General features: G+C 35.7%; 1 protein-coding gene across 6 annotated transcripts in view; it reads right to left on the reverse strand.

The window, feature by feature from the left end:
• The window catches only part of NCKAP5 (NCK associated protein 5), a 1,174,517-nt gene that overhangs the window by 881,323 nt on the left and 266,344 nt on the right, over positions 1-26,850 (reverse strand). Inside the window, exon 1 of one of the 6 annotated variants that reach the window (XM_016422615.2) lies at positions 4,328-7,594. The exons of the other annotated variants lie outside the window; for them this stretch is intronic. The gene's annotated coding sequence lies outside the window, so the exon portion shown is untranslated. Of the gene's footprint in view, positions 1-4,327; positions 7,595-26,850 lie in introns of those variants that run through there. 6 annotated transcript variants of the gene reach the window in all.

Here is a 26,850-nt window from a genome sequence, read left to right on the forward strand (position 1 = left end):
ATCAAATATACCCCATGAAACAGAAAGTACAAGTACAGGTAACCCTTCCACATCATGGGGGTTAGGGAGCATCACCCTCATGATCTGGAAAATCTGAGTACAATTTTGGCCCTCCCTTCATACCAAAGAAATTTGAAGTTTTTTTTCTTTTATGAAGCGTTTATAGTACTTTAATTATAAAATTTGGATTACATGTTCAGTCACAAGCTATATGTAAGCAAATGGTTAAGTAAAAATGAGTTTCTAAACTTTTTATGTATTGTTTCCTGATGACCTTCCAGTGTTGTCTGCAGTTTTTGTGAAATTCCCTAAAATTCCCATTTAATTTCTTATGCTGCCCCGTGACATATCAAAACCACAATGGGAAAAGTCATGATGTGGAAGGGATGCCCATATCATTATTCCTTTTACATAGATGAGAAAACTCACTCATTGGAGCTCAAATTGCTTGCCCATACTTATATAACTTGCTAATCTCACGACTGGGACTGAACACTTGTTCTTTGTTCTATTTCATTTAATTTAAAGACGATTCTTAAGTATTTACTATGCGCCACATATTGTGTAAACTAGGTGCTAGAGACATGAAGAAAAAAAATGACATTCTTCCCTGTGTTCAAGGAACTTATATTCTACTGGGACAGGATAAGAATATATACACAGAAGTGTAATACACGATATTTACAAAATAATTTTTAGGGAGAGGTAATTAATTACTGGTTTTTCTAGGAGATGACACTTGAAAAGTATTTAAAGCAATCTAGGAATTCTAAGAGGGGGAAATGAGGACAGAATGAATTCCAGATACATTGAATAGTCAGCAAGAGTCAGGAGAAGAAATGACTTGCATGTGAAACAAAAGCATGACTGCTTTCTGAATACATTTAAAATACATGAAGTAGAGTGAGATGATAAGCCCAGAAAAGTAAGCAATACCTGAATGACAGTTTGTTGCTTCTTTATGTGTAGTACAGAAATGCAGCAGCTAGGTGGTGCAGTAGAGCTAGAAGTAGTAGCTGTTTAGAGCACTGAGCTGGGAATCAGGAAGACTCATCTTTATGAGTTCAAATCTGGTTTCAGACACTTACTAGTTGTGATACTAAGCAAGTCATTTAACCCTGTTTGCCTCAGTTCTTCATTTGTAAAAAGAGTTGGAGAAGTAAATGGCAAACCACTCTAGTGTCTTTGCCAAGAAAATCTCAAATGGGGTGATGAAGAGTCAGGCAGGACTGAAAATCACTGAACAACAGAAGCAATGTTCCCAGGTGCCATATTGAAAAGACATATTTAAAGGAATCTATGTGCAATCTACAATGCATTCAGTTTAAGGGCTACTTTTTACATTTTTTTATCCAGTGAAAAGGATGTCCTCCTTCATACAAAGCATAATTGTACACCAGTAGCATAGGGAAAGGGAAAGAAATAGGTATTTATATAGTACCTACTATGTGTCAAGCACTGTGCTAAGTGCTTTACTAAATATCTCATTGATCCTTGCAGCAACCCTATTAGCTAGGTGCTGTTATTCTCTCCATTTGACAATTGAGGAACCTGAGGCAAACAGAGACTTAGTGATTTACCCATTTGTACTACAGCTTGTAAGTATCTGAGGTTGGATTTGAACTCAGATCTTCCTGACTCCAAGTTCGGCACTCTATCCATTTGTACCACTTAGGTGCCCAGAGGAACATAGTCATCCACAGAATAAAGGGAAGTTTTTGTTTTGTTTTTGTCATTTCCATGGCCAAAAAAGCAGTACAAGAGTGGGAACAGAGAGAGTGAATAGAATGAAGAGAATCTATTAAGCATGACTAAAGCAGAAGTGTATTGGAAATTATATGCATTGTTCAATTATCCTAGTAAAGTCTCTGAAAATATCATAATGGTGGTTGGCCAGCCACCAGATTTTCAGGGAGAAATGTAAAATGGACAAAACAAACACTGAGTTCATGTTTATCAATTCAGTGTAGACAGCAAAAAGGTCATGGGCCAGGATCCAGGAAACCTTGGCACTACTAACCAGCTACATGACTATGAGCACATTGCTTCATCTCTTCAGGCCTCACTTTTCTCTATCAGCAGCTCTGTGGTACAGTAGAAAGAATATTAGGTATACTGAATGAGGGGTCACAGAACTTGAACTCAAATCCCTCTTCCATTTACTATTCGTGTGACCTTGGATAGGTCACTTTATCTAATCCATAAAATGAGGTTGAATGAGATGATCTCTTAACATCCTTTCCAGTTCTAAATACATTATCCTATGATCAGAGAAGGATACCAATATCTGCCCAACCTATATCTCAAGTTGTGTTGTGATCTTATTGTTGCTGTTGGTTGGGTGATGAGTAAAGAAGTCAAGTAGTTATTTTATCCAGGTAGAAAACTCCCTGTGCAGAAAATCAATCCCACACCCCATTCATATTGGGCAATTGCTCTGCAATTTAAATTCTTGGAGTTGCCCTGAGGTCACTGAGAATTAAAGCAACTTGTTCATAGTCACACTGATGGTATGTGTCAGCAACAAGCCTTGAACTTCCAGTTGTTGAGTCAGTTAAGTCATGTCTGACTCTTTGTGACCCCATTTGTGGTTTTCAGTGGTTTGCCAGTTCCTTCTCTAACTCATTTTTAAGGATGAGGAAATTGAGGCAAACAGGGTCAAGTAACTTATCCAGAGTCAAAAAGTACCTGAGGCCAGATTTGAACTCAGGAAAATGAGTGTTCCGGACCTCAGATTCAACACTCTATCCATTGTCACCTACTGCCCCTTACTGAATTGATCCTCTATTTCCTGGGCTGCCATTCAGGAGTAATTAAAAATAGGATGTGATCACAGATTTAGAACTCTGGGACCTGAGAGGTCATAAAGTCTAACTTTGTCATTTTACAGATGAGGAAACTGACCTGGAGTAGTAAGGTGCTCTGCTTCCGGTCACACATCTAGCCTAGTCTAAGTTTCTGAGATAGGAGTTGCTCCTTGATTCCAAGCTGATTCCTTTATTCACTACAGGACGCTGCCTCTCACTTAGGGATGGTCCCCAGATGCACTTCGCTTCTGTCTATCCAAGTTCCATGAATATTTCTATTTCACAGTTTCTTAAGAAAGTTATACTCATTTAGAATATTACTGAATAAGTGAGATGCATGAGAACCACTAAGGAGACCTGGAGCTCAGTGTCTCTCTTAACATACAGTGACCTACTTTTTCTTATAGGGTGTATACTTTTTGCTTATTATCTGCTACAGGAAATTTTCTGAGAAATGGAACTCATCTTTGTTTTCTTTTTAAACCTCTGAAAAATAAGAATAACAAAATCTCATATTTCTATAGCACTTTAAGGTATACAAAAATATTTCTCAGCACCATCCTAAGAGATACACAATGCAGGTGTGATCATATCCATTTTACAAATGAGGGATCTAAGGCTCAGAAATGTAAACTGGCTTGTCCTTCATCTTATATTTAGTGTCAGAACTGTTTCTCCAGACTTCAAGTGAAGGGCTCCTTTCTCTATACCCCAAAGTCTCAATGATTATTTATTTTAGAATAAAAAGTTTACCATATGAAGAATTGCTAGGGATTATTTCTTTCTTACCACCTTCCTGCTACCATCTGAAGGTGAGGGAGCGAAGGAGTAGAAAAGATCAGAATACAATGTCCTTTCTAAAAGTAGCCTGCAATAAGCTGACTGCTTAAGAAGTCTCTTTCAAAGCTAAACGTGGCACTTTTCTCACACTGATATTTATTCATTTCTAAACACAGTCTGACAACACCTTCAGCCTATTTCTCTATCTATTGGCATTGGCTTAGCTTCTCAGTATTCTCTTTGAATGAAGTGGAGCTGCTTCTTTATTAAGGATCAAAGCCAAAAATATTGCATGTGGCATTAAGCACCCTTCTCCCTCCCACCCCTACCCCTACCGACAGAGACCTGTTGTTGGCATAACATTATCCATGAAGATACAGCAACGTCTCCTTATTTAATTGATGTGGATGTCTCTCACCATTAGCAAAATCCTCATTACAATGAATTCTTGTGAGCATCCTCTGCAGATAAACATTTTAAAACAAAATACACTTGTTTCCACACCCGATCCCTTGAAGAAGATAGTTCATAGCACAGAGAAAACCAAACCATCTTTCTCCACATTAGTTTGTTGTCCATGCTCTGTGATTAAATCAGAACTAGCATAGACTATACAATTAGGAGAGCTGAGGGAAACAGCTTTCTGGGATTAACCCACCTCTAAGACACATGAACATTGTATGGCTGTCAACGCCTTCAGAGGGCACCGTGATTTTTCTCAGCAGGACAAAAAGTCTTACCTCTTAACAAGAGAAGGAAAGCCCAAGGTGACCCCAGTTGTGTTTTAGAACCACTGCAGCGATTCTCTTTGGTCTACTCCAGCGTCTGCTCTCTGATCTGAATCACACAATCAGACCTTGCCTTCCTCCTTCAGTCCGAATGCCCATGTGCTTCTATCTGCTTGTCAATATTTAACTAGTTTGTCAAGTTAGATTACATCACCTGCTCTCAATCCCACCCCTGTGATATCAAGAGGGTGTGTGTGCCTGATGCATATTGGTCAACTAGAATAGCCCTCTCAAAATAGAGTTTACATTGGTTATTTAACTATTCTGCCTCCATTGCTCCTCGAATACTGATTATTTCCAGTTCTTCTGACAATTCTTTAGGTTATTATGAATGAAATAAAAGTAAAGCAAGTCAAGATATCACAAAACATTCAGAAAATGACAGCCACGTCACACCAGATTGAATCCCATCATGGAGGTTTGGCTGCTCCAACTTTTGGTTGTCACAGAGTACTTTATACAAACGCAGAGGATATTTGTGAATGACCACACCAAGAAATAGAGGGTTGGTTATCCAAGTCATTAGAAAAGAAGCAGCTGGAAATGAGGATGTCCTTGTCCCCCCACTGGTTGACTCCAGCTTCCCAAGCACTTTGCTTGGAGTGAAGTGGAATGGTGATAGTGTTTGTTTCATTATACTTCACTTTGCAGAAAGAAAGTTCCAGTCTTGGAATACTTTCCACTTTCTGTATGGCTTCCTTTTCTCTTTTAGCAATATTTCTCTTTCCTTCCCATCTTTTTCTCTTTTCTTTTTCCTCCACTACTTCCAACAAGTCAGATTCTCCAGATGTGACACAGTGACTTTCACTCAGTAGGTCCTCAATAAAATGACTGAATGAAAGACTCCAGTTACTTTTTATTTATTAAATTCTCAACCTTCCTTTCACCCTGTTTTCAATGGGCTATAGAAAATCCTCAAGTCAGTCAGCAAGCACTCATTAGGCACATATGCCAGAAGCTATGTTAGGTGTTAGTAATTCAAAGAAAGACAAAAATAGTCCCTACTCTATAAAAGATCCCAAAGAACTGAAGGAGCCAACAGGCAAAAATATGGAAGAGAAGGATTTACTAGAGCCTGCTTTTGTGGGAAATCTCTTCCTTGGTATTGTTGTTGTTGTTGTTAACAATCCAGTAAATATTTATTAATTGTTTCCTTTGTGCCATGCTTTTTTTTTACTGTATTAAGTGCTGAGGTATATTTTTTTTAGTTTTTTTTTTCAATTATATGTAGAAAGAATTTTGACAATTGCTTTCTGACATTCTACTATTTGGTTCCCTTCCCCTCCTCCTCACTTCCTTAGACTTGACCTACCCAAATAACTGACAAAGCTGACGTTAGGGAGAAAGTCTGAATTCTTTTGAAATGTTAGCTTTTTTTTTTGTCTCTTTAGTACTTAGCATATTGCTTGGCACTTACTGGGCACTGACTGACTCAGTGAAAAGTTTTAAATCCAATATAAAAGGTGAAGTAGAGAGACTACTGGTTTATTAGTATGGAAAGCTGTGTTTGGGTCCCAACCTCATCCCTTAATAGGAATGGACCAAGTTAATTCTTCATGCTTAGCTTGGGTTTTCTTTGCTGTAAAATGAATAGATTGGACCCCAAAGTCCACATTTCTAAATATTTATTGAAAATAAATTTTCAATTTTGCTCAAGGATTCCCATGGATCAGGAATTTCTGTAATTTTAGCTAAAAACATACCAAAAATGCCCAAGCATGTAATATCAGCTCAGCACACTGTAGACTTTGTGATCAAAAACTTGTTTGGACCTTGCCTTTCTGATCTAAATCGACCAAAAGCCCAGAACACAAAAGGGATTGCCTGGGGCCCATGATCAAGTCCAGGGAAAGGAAGAATCATTAAAACAATCTTTCCAGGTCAAGTGAATTAAATCAGGGAAGAAAAAGCTTGGTCAAAAGTAAACATGGTTCTATCACCTAATCCCTTAATCTCTCCATGGATTTTCTACCATAATATGCAGGCACTTAATGAACTATTGATGAGTATCACAAGTAACAAAGACAGGTCTGTGAAACCACTAGACAGTACTGAATAGTTAAAGCATTAAATAAAATTGCAAATCATAATCTACACAGATTTTTTAAGTTTAAAAACAATCCCAAAGTTATTAAATTTTACCAAGTGAACTAAAAGCTTTCCTCTCGACAATATGCATTCCATTCTTTTCTCCTCGCTCTCCCTTACCTATTACAACAGCTTTATTCACAGTAGAACAAAGACTACAGTTCATGTTTGAGCATTCTTTGGACACCACTTCTAGGAGTCTGAGAGGCTGCCATTAAAAGTGACGGAATATCTGAATTGCAAAACAAAAGTGTTAGATCTCCACATGACCAATTTGGAAAGCTTTCCAAAGCTTTGAAACATCCCTGTGCTACAGGATCTGTGATTAGTCAAAGTTTCTAAGGTAATTTTCCAGTCCTGATTGCATGCTTTCACAAGTGTTTCAAAGACCAGTGTTTGCAGAGGGCAGCGATATTTTTTTACAATGTATTTCTGACTGTGACAAACACTAACTTGTATTCCACGAATCGAGTGAAAACAGGTGATCCATAGCTAATGCCTACTTCTCAGTTACAGCTCTAGAGGAAGGTCTTTCATTAAGCAGTTATCAGAAGCAGAGCATAGGTCCCACTTTCCATTCACATCCATCCTGCCCAGATTGATTTCATCCCTGGAATAATGTGCTTACTACACATTGAATCATTGGGACACTTCAATGAAGCCACATCTTGCACTCGAGGATTTTCTGTTTTGGTCCAAGAGTTTTCTAAACCCCCTCTTTAATTACGCATTTAGCACTAGGGGTATTATACATTATTAATGGTGTACAATTGCTACTACTAATCACCAGGTGCCCAGGGATTTCTTAGGTCCAATTATAATGGATTTATGTCATTAATATTATAATTCTGATGGAAAGACAAGGTGGCATCTGACCTTTGTTTGCATTTGTAAGCATTTTTAGTGAATCTCAAGTGAATTTTACAAATACTGTTAGTGTCTTCATGAGGGTTAGAATAATTCTGTCTTGTACAACAGGAAAAAATAAGGCATCAGGTAATGACTACAAAGGTGACTGACATACAAAAAAACAGCCAGAGAAGTACACAGAGTGCCTGGAGACTTTATAATTTCTTCCTTGTGTACAACTATATATTATGTGTGTGTGTGTGTGTGTGTGTGTGTGTGTGTGTGTATAATTTGCATAAAGGAAGGGAGAATTGAAAAGCAAGAACATATCTCAATGCAATGTTACAATGCTACAAAGCAGGGATTTATTGTAAAGCAAATCATTGCAAGAAATATCTTTTCATATTAGAAGATGGGATATATAGTTTATCCATGATGAAAAATATAATTCATTTCAACTCAATAAATATTGATTAAATATAGGTTGAAATATTTGAAATATGAAAAAAATTTAAATATTAAAGTAACATCAAACCTATACATTTTATTTATAAATTTCTAGCAGTGTGACCTTGGTTGAGTCACTTTAACCTTTCTAAATTCTAATTTTCATATTTTAAAAAGTAAGATAAATACTTGTATTCCAAGTCTATATGATTGTCGTATTGATAAAAATATAACTACAAAATGAGTGATTTTTAAAATTAAGTAGAACTGATAAATCCCAATGGATGGTACGAGTGAGGGGGTGCTAAATACTTATTCCATAGTATGAGCTTTGCTCAAAACATTTTGGCAACTCTATTAAGTATCTTTAATATATTGATGAAGCTTGGACATATCACAATGAAGATAGAAAATTTTTTGTGAGTGAACATGCTTTTTAGAGTGTCAAAAGTCATTAGAGACAAATCTAGTGTTTGGTCAAGCTACACAACAATGACTTTGGTAAGAAAAGATGAAATAAGAGGGTTAATTTCCTTTCATAACTTTTTTCCTTTTTTATATTTTCTCTAATCATATGTAGATACAATTTTTAACAACCGTTTTCTGACATTTTGTGATCCATATTCATTTTCTCTTACTCTCCTCCCTGACATGGCATTTAATATGTTATAGGTTATATTTGTGCTATCATGCAATGCATATGTTCATGTTCATCATGTTGTGAAAGAACTTGTTGCTTACACAAGAAAAACCTCACAAAAGGAAATAAAGTGAAAAATATAATGTTTTTAATCTGCATTGCTATCATGCAATGCATATGTTCATGTTCATCATGTTGTGAAAGAACTTGTTGCTTACACAAGAAAAACCTCACAAAAGGAAATAAAGTGAAAAATATTATGTTTTTAATCTGCATTCAAATTCCATCAGACATGATGAAAAACATTTTCCTTACATAACTTTTTTTTTAAACCCTTACCTTCCATTTTGGAGTCAATACTGTGTATTGGCTCCAAGGCAGAAGAGTGGTAAGGGCTAGGCAATGGGGGTCAAGTGACTTGCCCAGGGTCACACAGCTTAGGAAGTGGCTGAGGCCGGATTTGAACCTAGGACCTCCCGTCTCTAGGCCTGGCTCTCAATCCACTGAACTACCCAGCTTCCCCCTTACATAACTTTTAAGTTGCCTCGATATAATTTATATCATGGAGAAACCAGGGCTCAATGGACAATGAGCAGGTTTTGAGTCAGAAACACCAGATTTAAATAAGTTTTACTTCTCACACTTAACTTACTTTGTGAAATTGAGCCAGTCCCTTAATCTCTCAGTATTCTAGCAAACTTGAATATTCTAAATTGCAAAGAATATGCTTAAATAAATTTAAAAACAGATTTTGTTGTTGTTGTTGTTCAGTTGTACCTGATTTTTCTTGACCTCATTTGAGGTTTTCTGGGCAAAGGTATTAGAATAAGTAGCTTCCCATTTCCTTCTCCAGCTCTTTTTAGAGATGATGAAACTGGGGCAAACAGGATTAAGTGATTTACCCAGGGTCACATAGTTAATAAATGTCTGAGACCAGATTTAAACACAAGTCTTCCTGACTCCAGGCCCAATGTTCGCTCCATTGTACCCTTTACTATTCCCATGAAATCATTGGTCCTTCTAAAATTTGATACCCCCTTAAATCAGCTATAAATTCATAGGATTCTAGATTTGGAGATGGAAGATATTTTAGTGGCCATTGAATCAAAATCTTTATTTTACAGATGAGGAAACTAAGGCCAAGAGTAATTTAGTGATTTTCCCAAGATCATATAGTTAATTAAGGATATAAAGCATATTTGAACTCAGGTGTTCCTAACTTCAAGTCCAGTTCTCTATTCACTCAACATGCTGCCCCTCATCAAGGGAGGAAGCTATGTTGGTTTTCACCTTTGTATCCCCGGTGAGTGGCTAGTGCTTTGCACTTAAAAATAAATGTATTAAAAATGTAGACTTGATATAAGGAAAAGCTCCTAACAATTAGAGCTTTCCAAAAGTAGAATAGGCAGTGGAAAGTGATAAGGTTTCATTTCACTGAAAGTCTTCATACAAAGCTTGGATTACAATTTGATCCATTTGTTGAAGGGAAGATTTAAAAAAAAAATATGTTGGACTAGGTGGCTGCTGGGCCTTTTCCAATCCTGAGTTTCTGTGTATATTTTGATTTATTTGATTTAAAACGGATCTCCCTTTCTTGCCTAGAAGGGGAGGTCATGACTCAGTTTCACCCCTGAGGGCCATTGGAGGTTTGATCTGCTCCATTTTCTGATCTATATCAGTTTGCCCCTCTTCAGCATGGTAGCCTCCACCTCTGAATGCTCATTGTATTGGTGCCAGATTTAATTTGAAAATCCAAGTGATTTGACCTTACTAAAATTCAGAAATCCTGAACTCAATGAATCCATCAGTTAAACCTCCCAAATATCAAGGATTACAGGTATGTATGTACCACCATGATATAGTGATTCTGTGAAATCACAGAGAATTCTGAAAGAGAAGTATTGGGTATGCTTTGAACAATAGAAATATCTTTATAATAATTGTGTAATTTCCCAAATTGCCTACTTTGAGGGGACCATACTTGTTTAGCTGTTATGACGTTTGTTAAAAGGAACCAAACAACCACACCATCCCATTATCTATAGTTTGATCACCTATATGACAGTGCTTTGAAAATTAAAAAAGCTACTCCGAACTATGACATTTCATTAGCCATATTATTATTATCATTTATGTTAATGGCATTGTGGATTTAGTTATATGATCTATAAGGTGACTAATCTACTTGGAATAACCAATGACTTGATGGCCTCCTGGGTAATAGTCAGGAGAGCCTTGCAGGATATATAAGCTGTTAATTCAAATGAAGAAATCCTGCATACGTCTCATTAGCCATAATGGATTTTGCTAAAAAGTGGTAATACATTTTCAGTGTGGTTGCTTTTTCAGTTCATTTCTATCATGTCCAACACTTTGTGACCCCATTTTGAGTTTTCCTGGCAAAGATACTAAAGTGGTTCACCATTTCCTGCTCTAGCTCACGTTACAGATAAGGAAACTTAGGCAAAGGTAAAGAGACGTGTCCAGCGTCACAAAGCTAGTATGTTCCTGAGGTCAGATTTTAATTCAGGAAGATGTGTCTTCCTGAACTCCAGGCCTGGCATTCTATTCACTATGCCACCGACCTGCCCCAACTGGACTGTTGCCTCTTGGTAAAAGACAAGGGTAGAAACCTTTTAGAACTTTTTGTCTATCCTATGTAGACAGAGTGAAAAAACTTACAGTGGTTACAGTGATTGAGTAAATTTAACAATTGTTAATGAACAATGGAAATATCTAGTGGTCTGTTGTTTCCTCACTTCAAATTATATAGTAGTATAAGGACAGTTTCTTCAAAAAAAAAATTAAGTTCCCCTGTAGAAACAGGCAGACAGATTAACAAGTACTTCTTAACTCCTGGTCCTAGGATAGGGAGGCTGTGAACTTGAATGAAAAAAAATACATTTTTATTTTATTTTCACCAGCTTTTCTTTTGTATTTTCATATGTTTGATTTTGTGCACCGAAAAACATTATTCTGAGACAGGGTTCATAGGCTTAATCAAATTGCCAAAGGGTCCCATGACCAAAAAGTTTTTAAAACCCCAGAACAGAGCTGTTAATCTTCAAAAAAACAAGAGCTTCTGAACCACTGAAATCATGTTTTCCATGGCAGGTATGCTGTGCTGTTTTCCTAAATGTCTTATCAATTCAATTTAATTCAACAAGTATTTATTAAGCACCTACATACTCTATGCACAGGTCTACGTATGGGATGCTGTAGGTATTAAATATTTTTAAAATAGTCCCTGTCCTCAGGGTGCATAAATTCTATTGGAACCGTTTCTAATCACAGAAGCTAAAACTAAGTTCAGAAAAGCTACTCCATTAGGAATGCCAGAGGAAGCCCCTTGACTATGAAACTTTCACTTAAGCTACTTGAAGTTCACTCAGTCGTGGAAGTACCGCTTAGCCTTTCAGAAAGATAAGGAAGAGTTAGGAAAATATAAAATCTGCATTATAGATTCATGGACCCTTGGAATGGGGAATTGAGATATCTGGTTCTGAGATGATAAGAAGCAGATGAAATGGATATATAAAAGGGTTTACACTGATGTATGGGAAAAGCCCAAAATAATTCTGCTGAATATAGATATCAACAGGCCTTGATTTTTAGCTCTCTCTTAAATCTGACATTCAAAACCACCAAGACTCATCTTAACTGGGGATTCTTTTCAGTTTTTTCATCTGAATCCCATTCCAAAATAATTTATTGAAAGCGGATGAGACACTTTAAGTCCCTAAGCAAAGGACAAGGAAATCTATGTACAAAATAGAATTCAGGATCCTTCAATTTTGTCTTCCATGGGCTCTGACTATTTCACTGATTCATTTGAAGAACACCTTTTTGAATCTGCTAAAATGCCATTTGATTATCTGTGCCTATAAGTATAAAAAGCCTATTTATAAATATACACATTACAAATTCTGAAAAAGCCAGTTTAAGTTTTATTTATTGTATTTGAATGTAAGAATTAGTAGTTGGGGGGGAGGGGTATTGCTTTGTTCTTTCATCAAGGAGCATTTAAGCATGATGATACATGGGGAAAAGAGCACTATGCTTCATGTCATTTGTCCTGAGTTGAAATTCTCACTCTGCCACTTACTACTTGTAGACAAGTCATCTAACTTGTTTGGATTCATTTTCTTCATTTGTTAAATGAAGATAGACTTAGCTGACCTAAAACGTCCATGAAATTACAAAATCTTGGAGGCATGTATTTCAATGAAGTAGATGCTATGCAATAAGATTCTAATTTTGAATATTTTTAAATAAAATGTATTCCCTTGTATCTATTCTTCCCTCTCTGCACTATAGAAGGCCAGCACCCAATAAAAAGATATGGGTATAGAAATTGTCTTTTGTGTTTCTGTTTATTAGTTCTTTCTCTGGAAGTAGACATTCACAAGCTATTCTTCAAATATTGAATCTAAGCGATTTTAATTTTTTAAAAATTTAATAATATATCAAATTGCTTGCCATTTCAGAAAGATAGAAAGAAGGGAAGAAGAAAATTTAGCTTAAAAATTTTTAAGATTAAAATTGTTTATACATGTAATTGAGGAAAAACTAAATATTAAGTATATATTTACCAGTGCCTTTGTTGTCATATTACATTAATTTTCAGACATACTCCTCCCCTTCCCCCATCTGTTTTCTTTCTCTTATAGCATAAACATAAAACTAGTAACACCTTAACCAGAATTAACTGCTTTTCTAACATTGCATACCCATAGCCCCCCATCTTTCATTTGAAAGGAAGGAACTGCTTCCTTGCTTATTCTCTCAGGCCAAGACAGGTCATTAAAATTACTTAGACTTTAACTTCCTTTTAGTGTTTGTCCTGTTTACTTTTTTCCAAGTAATTAAATATAATTAAGTTATAAAATGCCCTTTATCATTGAAATAACAAACTGGATGTTGTATATTTAAATTCAGTTGGTAAGCATTTATTAAGTGTTTATTATGTACCAGCATTTTGCTAATTAATGAATTTATAAAGAAAAGCAAAAACAGTCTCTGCCCTCAAGGAGTTTATGGTCTAATGGATGAGACACCATGTAAAGAAGAAAAAATATTCTACTTTCAACAACACAGAAAAATAGAGAAGCCAAAGACATTATTGATACCTGAGAATTTTTTTAATGATTCACTTGAAAAAATAATATAAAAGTATGATTTAGAAACAATAAACTCTCTGAAAAACACTCATGTTCACCAACCACCAGATTCAGACAACATTCTAAAGCATTAAGTCTCTCTTTCCCTCACCCTTTGACCCCAACCTCAACTGCAAATTAGGAAGAAAAGCAGATTTTCTTTAAGTTTCTAATGTCCTTTTTCACAGCAAGAGCTCATTAAACTTTGAATAGTGAACATCATGGAGTTTATAGTCAAACTGCAGGACTAATACTACCATATTATTGGTATCACGCAACAAACTTAACATCATAATATTTTCATGAGGAACAATAAAAAGTATTCATCAATTATTCACATACTCTTCTCAGCCCAAAGGATTTAAAGGGGGGGGGATAAACGAGAGAAGCAAAAATGGTCCCTTAACCTAAATAATGAGTTTGGTCAAGAAAGGTCTAACAGAGTCTATAAATCTTCACTTTCAGATCTTCTGAGTGGGAAGTAGCTAGAATGCTCTATGACCTTTATGCCATCCTTTCACATGTTGTTCAAGGAAATTACTAATGTCTGATGCTACCATTACAAATAGAAGTCTTGACCAGTTAATATTAAGGAACAAGGCTCTTCACCCTTCATTTCAACTAGAACTAAGATATTGAATTATTCCCAATTCAAACATTTAACCAACTTATTCAAGAAAAATAGATGAGTTTCAGAGAAGGGCAGAGTACAAAACCTATGAAGTCCCAAGTAACCCCTTCCATGTAGGGAAAAGATGGTTTACTCTGCTTCTCCTTGTGGTAAAGGGTGCTTATGGGGCTATCTAAGAACAATCATTGTCTAAAGTCATTGCCCTACATAATGGTGATGGTGCTACTGTTATGGAAGGCACTAGACAATACAGTGCTGAAATCCTCTTGTTTCTTCTTGCCTCAATTGATGGTTTTCAGTTATTTGGAGACAGAAGCTAATATAATTCAAAAATGAAACTATGCAATGCTTTAAAAAGAAGAAAGGGGGCAGAGTCAAGATGGCGGCATAGAGGCAGTGAAAGTTCAGACCTCTGAAAACCTTTCCTTACTGATTACAAACTAAATGCTCCTAGGGGACTGAAAATCAAACTTAACAACAGGACAGAACCAAGGAACCCTCCTGCTGGGCTCAACTTAAAAGGTAAGCTCCCCAAAATCCTGGATTCAAGGACACTGAAGTTTAAGGGGAAGGAAGAAGAAAGGTCCCAGAACCCCTCCCCACCTACAGTGCTGAGCCTCCAGTGGAAGCTGGAACCTCTGGACAGGCACGGATGCTGGTCTGGAGGTAGTACCTTGTAGGCAAAGCTGTGTCAGGCTCAGAGCATTGAACACAGGCAGTGGGGAAGCAGCTGGAGAAGAAGCTCAGAGCTAGTAGCCTAGTTTCAGCAGTGGAGACACTCCATATCACCACCCCCAGGTTTTGGCCTCAGGGCATATCCAGCTCTGCAACTCAGCTGGGCTTATTCTCACCAAAGCCTTCAGAGGGCAGGGAAGCTCAAACTCCAACACCCCTGCCCCAAAGACTGAGCTGAGAGATTTGCTAACTAAGCTCCAGGGGTAAAGGCTGACAGAAAAAGCCCCAAACCACAGATCCAACACAAAATGAGAGAAGCAAAAGCACAGGCAACTAGAGGGAGTAAAGAAGGGATAAATATGAGCAAACAACAGAAAAAGAAAAAAGAAATTACAATCAACTGCTTCTTTCCAGGCAATGAACAAAGAACAAATAGAACAGAGAAGGATGAAGAAACACCAAGCAAAAGAAAAACAGAAATTCTAGTGAACTGGATACAGAATTGGAAGAACTCAAAATACAATTAAAAACACAGTTAAGAGATGCTGAAGACAACTGGGAAAAAAAAAAAACTTAAAAAGCAAGATAAGTCATCTGGAAACAGAAAACAGAGACTTAAAAGCCAAAATTAATCAGCTTGAAAATGAGGCAAAGGAGAAGAAAGATCAGAAGGAGAGGGATGACCAAAAATCCAGGGATGAAATCCAGTCTTTAAAAATCAGAATACAACAATTAGAAGCAAACAACTTCACAAGGCAGCAGGACACTGTAAAATAAAATCAAAAAATGAAAAAAATGAGGAAAATATGAAGCACCTCATTCACAAAACAGAAGATTTAGAAAATTGTTCCAGGAGAGACAACTTAAGAATCATTGGTCTATTGGAAAACCATGACAAAAGAAAAATCCTGGACATCAGCCTACAGGAAATCATCCAAGAAAACTGCCCCGACATTCTAGAACAAGAGGGAAAAGTGGAGATTGAAAGAATCCACAGATCACCTCCTGTACTTAATCCCCAACTCACAAAACCCAGGAATGTAATAGCCAAATTCAATAACTATCAGACCAAGGAAAATATATTACAAGCTGCTAAGGGAAAAGAAACAAAATGGGATAAATTTATATATCACAAAGGAGTACATGCCGGGGGTGGTGGGGTGGTGGAGAACATCAATACACTAGAATGGTAAAGAGGTTGGAGATAAGAAATACTCAGTTCTTATGTGCATTGAAATTGACTCAAAGATGGAAGAACAATCAAATATATTGGGGCAGAGAATTGATTTGAGCTCTATAGGGAAGTAGAACGGTAACAAAAGGACAGGTGTGGATGGAAGCAGTACAAGGGAGGGAGAAGATGGGGGGTATGTTAAAAAAAGATTGTAAAGAAAATAAGAGGGGAATAAGAAGGGAGTGGGGTAGAAAGGGAAGAAAAATAAGGGTGGGAATTAGGGGAACTGATTAAAAACAAAACATTGGTGTAGAAGGAAATAGTGAAAGAAGAAAAGTAAGGACTAGGAGTAGAAATCCAAATTCTGGGAAATATACAGCTGGTAATCATAACTCTAAATGTAAATGGAATGAACTCACCCATAAAATGCAAGCGAATAGCAGAGTGTATTAGAAACCAAAACCCTACCATACACTGTCTACAAGAAACACACATGAGACAGGTAGACACGCATAGAGTAAAAGTCAGAGGATGGAGCCAAATCTACTGGACATCAACTGATAAAAAGAAGGCAGGAGTCACAATCATAATACCTGACAAAGCCAAAGTAAAAATAGATCTAGTCAAAAGAGATAGGAAAGGTAATTACATCCTGATAAAAGACAGTATAGACACTGAGGAAATATCAGTACTCAACATGTACTGGCATAGCATCCAAATGGCACAGCATCCAAATTTCTAAAGGAGAAACTAGTGGAGCTCAATGATGAAATAGATAGAAAAACTATACTAGTGGGAGACCTGAACCTTCTTCTATCAGAACTAGATAAATCAAAGCAAAAAATAAATAAGAAAGAGATAAGAGAAGTGAATGAAATCTTGGAACAATTAGAATTAGTAGATATGTGGAGAAAAATAAATAGGGACAAAAAGGATTACACATTCTTTTCAGCTGCAGATAGTACATTCACAAAGACTGACCATGTACTAGGGCATAAAAACATTGCAAACAAGTGCAAAAGAGCAGAAATAATAAATGCAACCTTCTCAGATCAGAATGCAATAAAAATAATAATTAGTAAGGGGACATGGAGAGGTAAATCAAAATTAATTAGAAATTAAACAATATGATTCTCCAAAATTGGATAATTAAAGAATAAATCATAGAAACAATAATTTCATTGAAGAAAATGACAATAATAAGAAACATCCTTTCCAAATCAATGGGATACAGCCAAAGCAGTACTCGGGGAAAAAGTTATATCCTTCAATTCATATATTAAGAAATTAGGAAGGGCAGAGGTCAATGAATTGGTCATACAAATTAAAAAGCTAGAAAGTGAACAAATTAAAAATCCTCAGATGAAGACTAAATTAGAGATCCTAAAAATCAAAGGAGAAATTAATAAAATTGAAGGTCAAAGAACTGTTGATTTAATAAATAAGACTAGAAGCTGGTACTTTGAAAAAACAAATAAAATAGACAAAGTATTGATCAATCTAATTTAAAAAAGCAAACAAGAAAACCAAATTGACAGTATCCAAGATGAAAAGGGAGACCTCACCTCTAATGAAGAGGATATTAAGGCAATCATTAAAATTATTATGCCCAATTATATGGCAATAAATGTGGCAATTTAGGTGATATAGGTGAATATTTACAAAAATAATAATTGACTAGATTAACAGAGGAAGAAATAGACTACTTAAACAATCCCATATCAGAAAAAGAAACTGAACAAGCCATCAAAGAACTCCATAAGAAAAAATCACCAGGTCCAGATGGATTCACAAATGAATTATATCAAACATTCAAAGAACAACTATTCCCAATATTAAACAAACTATTTGACAGAATAAGCCAAGAAGGAATTCTACAAAATTCATTTTATGACACAAAAATGGTATTGATTCTGAAGCCAGGCAGGTCAAAAACAGAGAAAGAAAACTCCAGACCAATCTCCTTAAAGAACATTGATGCAAAAATATTAAATAGCATACTAGGAAAAAGACTCCAAGAAGTGATCATGAAGGTTATTCACTATGACCAGGTAGGATTCAGACCAGGAATGCAAGAATGGTTCAATATTAGGAAAACCATCCACATAATTGACCATATTAACAAGCAAACTGACAAAAATCACATGATTATCTCAATAGATGCAAAAATAGTTTTTGATAAAATACAATTCCCATTCCTATTGAAAACACTAGAAAATATAGGAATAGAAGGGTCTTTCCTAAAAATAATAAACAGTATATATCTAAAATCATCAGCAAATATCATCTGCAATGGGGATAAACTAGATGTATTCCCAATAAGATCAGGAGTGAAACAAGGATGCCCATTATCACCTCTATTATTTAACATTATACTAGAAACACTAGCTGTAGCAATTAGAGAAGAAAAATTAATTGAAGTTATTAAAATAGGTAATGAGGATATGATGTGGACGATATGATAAGCTACTTAATGAATCGTAGAAAATCAACTAAAAAGCCAGTTGAAATAATCAACAACTTTAGCAAAGTTGCAGGATACAAAATAAACCCACATAAGTCATTAGCATTTCTATATATTTCCAATATATCTCAGCAGCAAGAATTAGAAAGAATTAGAAAGAGAAATACCATTTAAAATCACATTAGACAATATAAAACACTTAGGCATCTATCTGCCGAGACAAACACAAGAACTATATGAACACAACTACAAAACAATCTCCACACAATTAAAACAAGATATAAATAATTGGAAAGAAAAACTTTGATTGCTCATGAGTAGGATGAGCTAACGTAATAAAAATGACAATCCTACCCAAATTAATTTACTTATGTAGTGCCAAACCCATTGAACTACCAATTTTTTTTTACTGAATTAGAAAAAAACATAACAAAGTTCATTTGGAAGAACAAAACATCAAGGATATCCATGGAAAAAATGAAAAAAAAAATGAAAAGGAAGGAGTCCTTGCAGTCCCAGAACTCAAACTATACTATAAAGCAGTGGTCATCAAAACAGTTGGGTACTGGCTAAGAGACAGAAAGGAGGGTCAGTGGAATAGACTAGGGGTAAGTGACCTCAGCAACGATAAGCCCAAAGATCCCAGCTTTTGGGACCAAAATCCACTATTTGATGAAAACTTCTGGGAAAATTGGAAGACAGTGTGGGAGAGATTAGGTTTGGATCAACATCTCACACCCTATACCAAGATAAACAGAATAAGCGAATGACTTGAATATAAAGAATGAAACTATAACTAAATTAGGTGAACACAGAAAAGTATATATGTCAGATCTTTGGGAAAGGAAAGATTTTAAAACCAGCAAGAGCTAGAAAAAAAAATCACAAAATATAACATCAATAATTTTGATTACATCAAACTAAAAAGTTTTTGTACAGACAAAACCAATACAACCAAAATTAGAAGGGAAGCAACACGTTGGGAAACAATCTTCATAACAAAAACCTCTGACAAAGGTCTAATTATTTAAATTTATAAAGAGCTAAATCAATTGTACAAAAAATCAAGCCATTCCCCAATTGATAAATGGGCAAGGGACACGAATACACAGTTTTTAGTTAAAGAAATCAAAACTATTAATAAGCACATGAAAAAGTGTTTTAAATCACTCATGATCAGAGAGATGCCAATCAAAACAACTCTGAGGAATCACATCACTACTAGCATATTGGCTAACACGACAACAAAGGAAAGTAATGAATGCTGGAGGGGATGTGGCAAAGTTATTTATATAATATATAACAAAATATGATTATACATATATGTCATAATGGTATAAAAAGTATAAGCATATATACTACATATAATGTAATATAAATAAGTATATATTTATGTATGTATATACTTATAATAACATAAATGTGTGCTTCATGTATATACTCTTTCTGCAATTAAATTAAGTTCTTTGTGGGCAGGAGTCATTGGATTTTTCTCTTTATGTCCCTGGCACGTGTCATAAATACTGGCACATGGTAAGTGATTTAATAAATCTTTTTTGTTTGTTATTTTTGCACATGAAAAAATAAAAAGAAGAAAGAAAGAAACTTTACTTCTAAGGCACAATGGTTCCTTTATTCATCTTCAGGCATGGTAAACTGGACAGAAGACCTGGGTTTGAATCAGGTCAGAAATATTTATTACCTTCCCTCTCAGAACTTCACTTTGCTCTTCTATAAAATAGAGATAATATTTGAAATCGCTCTCAAGGATTAACTGAGATATTGTATATAAAGTATATCAGAAACTCTTTAAATTGCTATATAAATAACTCATTACTCAGCAGCATCATCACATCTATTACCATCATAGTTATTAATGACTGTTTTGTTGCATTTCTCCATAGAATAGCTAGCTTTGTCTTGCCCTGCCCATTCAACAGGGGCCTGCTACAATATACATTACTTCAATTCTATAATATTATAATGTATTATTCTTTGTGACACTTACTGAATGTTGAATATATCTTACAAACCATGTTGATTTAATGTAATCTAATTAATTCAATTTGGTGTAGTTAGCCACATAATTCTAGAGATGTATTTACTGGCTAGCTCTATACCAGGCACTGGGGAAAGTGGATATAATTGAAATATCAGAAATAATTTCATTATTCAGGAATTTACCATATTGTGAGATCATAAATGTTGAGCCAAAAGGGACAGTGGAGGTCATATGGTCCAAACCCCCTGTTCCCACATAAATACACACACACACTTTTACAGATATAGTCTACAGAAAATTAGTGACTTATGCAAGGTTGACACAAGTAGTAAAGTGAAAGATTCAGGATTTGATCTCATGCCCTATGACTCTAAATCCAATACTTTTTCTATAACATAATGCTGGACATGTGTGAAATTATGAAAAAATGAGCCAGTATATGATTAGGAAACATAATTGACAGTAAAGACAATGAATATATAAATTTGATAGGAGATCCAAACAGGGAGAACTCAGTGTGGGCTGGAGTCATTAGGTAAGGAATCAGTAGAGAATGAAGATGCCAGGTGAGTGTAAAAGAATGGTTAGATTCAGATAGGCTGAGAAGGAAAAGATGTTATTTCAGGCAGGAGAAATAACAGGCATATTAAAGTAGTGGAGATGAATTTGGGTTTGTGTCAAGGAACACTAGGAACTATGGCTGCTTCAAATGACTAAAAGGTTAGCATTATCATGAAGATTATGGAATATGATGATTGTCACCTTTTTTATCTTCTTTTCACAACTGATATCCCACTGATACTATACTCTGTTGATAAGCTCTAATCAATCCATTTTGGATAACATTCTTTCTGATTCCTTTAAGAAATTTGGAAACTAGTTAAGAATAAACTTCTAGTCTTCCAGTAACCTTTACTATAAAATGGGCCACAAGATCATCAAACAGTCATTTCAGAACTCTTGGATTTTAATTACTAGTTTTTACAAGTGCACAGACCCAAGAAGACATACATGAGTTATTCTGATGATCTGGGCCACGTCAGTAAACAAATGATTAACCTAGAGAGACCAGGGTCACATGCCAGTCTATACCAGAGAAATTCTACAATTACAAAAGCTTTACTAGTAATGTGGGAGCTGAAAGATTCCACTAAATTCTGTTATCTGGGCAGCATCCCATCTAACAATGTACTAATACATCAAGAAGAAAGAAATTGAATTAGGGCCAACCAAACCTTTGAGAGAATAAAAGATGTGAAACAATGTCTGTGTGATAATAAACTTTCCCAGAAACTCAAGTCTTAGGAAAATGTCTCCTTAGGTGCCTTAAGGCCACCAGTCCTTCCAATCTCTTTATGAGTTCAAGTCCAACAGATATTTGACTTTACTAACACATTTAAAGGTACAAAAGCAATATAGGAAAGTCTTTATAAGCTCCAAGCTAGAATCTAGTTTGTATAGTGAACCCAAGTTTGTAATTCTTATGTAAATGTTAAAGACCCATCTGGAAACTGGCAGCTCTTTGAGAAGCTCATGTTTCCATCATTTTAGAGAATTTCAGGGAAAACAGCCTAAAGCTAGTACTTCTGAAATTTCTGTAGAAGGAAAGAGGTCCAAATACATAGATTAAAACAGGAGCTTAAGGATAGAAAAGAGATAACACAGTGCAATGGAAATATTATGTATCTTGGGTTCATAGATTCACAGAATCATAGATTTTGAGCTAAAGGTGACCTTGAGCCCGCCCCTCTCATTTATAGATGAGGAAACTGAGGTCCATTGAGATTAACTGACAAGGCAGCTAGACAGGACAGTGGCTAAAGCACTAGATCTGAAGTCAGGAAGATACCATTTCATATTCTGGCTATAGTGACTGTAGGCAAGTCACTTACTTTCTGTTTCTTCATCTGTAAAAAAAAATGGGGATATTAATGTACTTATAATTCAAGATTGCAGTAAGGATAAAATGAGATAATATTTACAAAACACTCAATAAATGTTAGCTGTTATTGTCTAAGGTCACAAATACAAGTGGCAAAGTTGGGATTCAAACTGAGGTTCCCGGAGTCCAAATTCAGTGTTCCTTCCTCTGCTTACACTGATGCTATACTTACCACCTATCTTGCATCTCTGTAACTATGGCAAGTCACTTACTCTTTATGGGTTTCCTCATTTGTAAAGGGAAGTGAATTGGACTATGGCCTAATTTATGATTGTATGACTACTATAGAAGCAGATTTTTCTTCTCTCTATAGTATTTGAAGTTATCTATTTTTCTAATATTTATATTTATACAAATACATATAACTTTAAGGATATCGTTTTGTCTTATAAGTTCTCCACTTAGAGAAAGTTTCACATATTAAATCCTGACATATAGATAAAATCATGAAAAGGTGCCTGTTGTTTATCAAATATTTGTGATAGAATTCTTTTAAATTCCTAGCTTCTCTAATTAAATGCACATTTAAAAATATTTTCTATTATGTAAAATAATCATAGCAGAAATAATGACTGAATAGCATTAGTTGACTATGCCAATATGGATTGTTGAGAGAGGGAGTAGAGATCTAGCTTAATTTTAATGCAAACATTAATTCCTTGGTATAGACCTGTCCTGCCCTACCTGTGACCCTGCCCTATATCTTTATTGTTGGAGTTGTTATTGAGATTAAAAATTGCGATCTTATCTTCAGTTTTTTCTTCTTATAAGCATCTAGAGAGATAATATTAGGGAAGAGTAGGAAGGATGTGTTGAAAAATTTTGGAATGAGTTTCACTAATACAATGTCCTGAGGAATATCTATGCCTATTTCATCTCTAGCAGCATTTAAAGTTGACACATCATATGTAACAACCTCTTAGGTATGAAAATCCCAAAGTGTTTTGGAAAAAAATACACATGTATTTAGAAATCACTTCACTCACCAATGAAATGGAGCTGTCACCTCTGGTGTATAAAGGAGCGATGCTTTCAATAAACATTGTAAGACAATAGAAAAGTGAATGGAAATGACAGGGTTTTTTGTTGTTTATTTTGTTTTTTGTTTTCCCAACTGAAAGAACTCAAAGAACTTGAGACCTGAGCAGAATTACTGAAATAGAACATGGAAAGAAATGGGAAAGGAGGATGTATTTATTGTCTACTATGTACCCTGAGCAGAATTACTGAAATGGAACATGGAAGGAAATGGAAAGGAGTATGTATTTATTGTCTGCTATGTACCAGCCACAGTGCTAATCACTTTACAAATATTATCTCATGGCCAAGCACTTCAGGTTTAGGTTTGGGTCCTTCTTTCATGGCTTATCATCGATAAGATGAATGAAAATAAGTCAGGGTATAAGAAATTACCCTCCTGAAAGTCAAAGGATCTTTAATCTTTTCCATAAGTCAGAGATTCAAATAAAATCAATAAAATTTTGTTAAATAGTCACTATGTGCAAGACATTGTAGTAGCTTCTGTGGAGGATATAAGGATCAGGTAAAGATTTGATTTTTAATTTGAAGGAATTTAGGTAATAAAAACATTTCCTTTAGGTGGTACAATAGATAGGGTGCTGAGTATGGAGTCAGGGAGATACATTTTCCCAAATTAAAATCTAGCCTCAGACATTTACTAGTTGTGTGACTCTGGGAAAGTCACTTAGCCCTGTTTTCCTCAGTTTATTCATCTGTAAAATGAGCTACAGAAGGAAATAGTAAAGCACTACAGTATCTTTGCCAAGAAAACTCCGGAAGTGGTCACTAAGAATTGAACATGAGAGAGAGAAAGAGAGAGATTGAGAGAGAGAGAGAGAGAGAGAGAGAGAGAGAGAGAGAGAGAGAGAGAGAGAATTCACAGATCATTTGAAGTTTCTCAGTTTCTCTGTCTCTCTTTCTGTCTTTCTGTCTCTGTCTGTCTCTGTCTGTCTCTGTCTGTCTGTCTGTCTGTCTCTCCCTTCTCATTTCAAAACTATCTGAGGAACTCCTATCCCCAGTGAAGAGCTGTAACTTAGTCTTGAAGAGTTGTTTTCAAGCATTGAGAAGTAATATGATTTACCTGTGGTCCCCCCGCCAGTATATGTCAGATATAGGACTTAAATCTAGGTTTTCTTTACTCAGAGGTCTGCCTTCTATCCACTCTGCCACAGTCTCACAGTCATAGGATACAATGGTGATTTCAAAATCCCCATAAATATCTCCTCTAAGTACTGAGGATAAGGGAGAGGCTGGCAGCCAGCAGAATATCATTCAGTCCCCAGAGGCTTGTGTGAGCAGATAAGAAAGCATGTTTAATAAGCTGATGTAGGAGACAAACTGACAACACATACGCTTCTTGAAAACACTGTCGCTTATACTTTTTCTCAGAATATCTCAGAATATTTATGAAATAGGATCTATCTAGAAATACTCAGTGTGGCTATAGACGTGCTGTTTTTGTTAATTTCTTTATGCTCTCTATTCCCAACCTCAGTGCTTGTCCCAATGGTTTACACAAAGTATCATCAATAACTATGTCTGATCCACTGGAATAAGCTCAATATAGTGCATCCAAATCCATGCAAAGCATTTAAGAATCTTCTTTTTAGCTACTTGGTAAATGGTCACTTTGCTAGCATTCACACAAAGCACATATTTTCTTAAATAAGATTTCTCATCTTTCAGGCTGCTTCTAAGCCTTTATATTGCAATTCAGTTTTCACACAGGAATTTTAATCTTTTTTGCAGTGGTAAAATAGTCCCTGATTTGAGGAGTCCATAATACTCCTTATGCACCAGTTTCTTTCATTATAATTCAAGAACCAGTGAATATGATGGTTGTTTGCTGGTACCTTTTGGTGGTAATAAAAATATCAAGTCAGGCCTCAAGTTTCAGCATGCACCAGGGATGGTGGCAGATGCCAGCTCCAGTCGGCATGGCAGAAAGGGGAATGCAGGCTGATAATATTCATGCAGCATGCTGATCACAAATATTTACTTATTTTTCCCTGCAGAAATGCTAGGGGAAACTAGTGTTTCTGTTTGAACAGTGCTGTGAAGCAAGGTTCCCTGAACAAGCATGGAAAGCTTTGCATAAATAAACTCTTTTATGATTAACTCCACTATATATCATGCCATAGAGGTCTTAAAAGGAATAATGTTTTGGAGGTAAAATATACCAAGCTATTTAAGCGTAACTCTAGCCTCAAATAAAGGTCTGTATTTCCCCAATTGTAAAAACATCCTTGAACTGATTTGATCTTTGGTGGAATGTACTTATTAGCCAGCAGTAGCCTTTGGGAATATTTGAAATCTTTCTACAAAATGGAACAAGTGGTAGGGGTCTTTCTTTTCACTTTTGTTTTTGTTTTAATTGCCTAAATTAAAAAAAATAGATACTTGTCCAAGGCAGACCTTTGGCATCAGTACCTTTGATTTACTATTGAGATTTCGGAGGACTGATTGATGCACATGTCAGACAAATGAAGTGGAGGTATCTTCATTTGCACCATTTGAAGCCTGGGGACTAGTCTCATTGCCTTTTAATCTCTTTACCATTCCTGCTGAATGCTTTGTGCCAAGCAATGGTATAGAATGCCTTTTATTCAAAAGTCTCTAAATCATAGATTGCATCAACAGAAATTTTGAGCCAGCAGCTTGAAGCCTAAATCAATCCAAGTCTGGGACTAGTCTACTAAACATTTGACAGGGATTCAAATTTTTCTATTGCCTTCAATCAAGCAGATAATCTTTCATATTATTAGCAGTAAAGGGTGAGGATTTCAATCTTTCAAATGGAAAGAGGACTCCTAATTGAATCTCCTTCTTTGGTTTCTTGTTAACGATGCTACCAAATTGGATTATATTCAATTAATGGTTGTATTTGAATTTGTTTCCGTATGGAGAGCTTGAAAATGAGTTTAACAAAGTTAGACAAAATGGAGGGGGTGATGGTGTCAGTTTAACTTTTAAAGAACTAGGCACACATGTAACTATCAACTCATGTCCGACCATACAGGATTTCTTTTTTCAATGCTACCTATATTGTTCTGCTGTTTCCATAGGTTAAGCTAGGACCTGTAAACTTTTAATAAAGCTGAGTGAGCAAAATATGCTCACAACCCTCCTGGTTGGAACTCTGCAAGCTCCTGACCCAGGTTTGGTGACATTGCCTTATCTGTGATTAGGAATTCCAGTAAATGGATGCTGGATTAAGCCATTACTGCCTAGCCAGGAGGTTCTATACGTTCATATAATGAGTAAAGAATTATCCTAAACAGTGAAGAACCCAGTACCAAAGTGTATTGCAGTAAAAAGTGTAAAAATGGAGATTTTGAACCCTAGACTTTGCTTCATGGAGTTAGGTTTAAATTCAGATAAACA

Source organism: Monodelphis domestica, chromosome 4, assembly GCF_027887165.1.
Source record: "Monodelphis domestica isolate mMonDom1 chromosome 4, mMonDom1.pri, whole genome shotgun sequence".
Lineage (NCBI taxonomy): Eukaryota > Metazoa > Chordata > Mammalia > Didelphimorphia > Didelphidae > Monodelphis > Monodelphis domestica.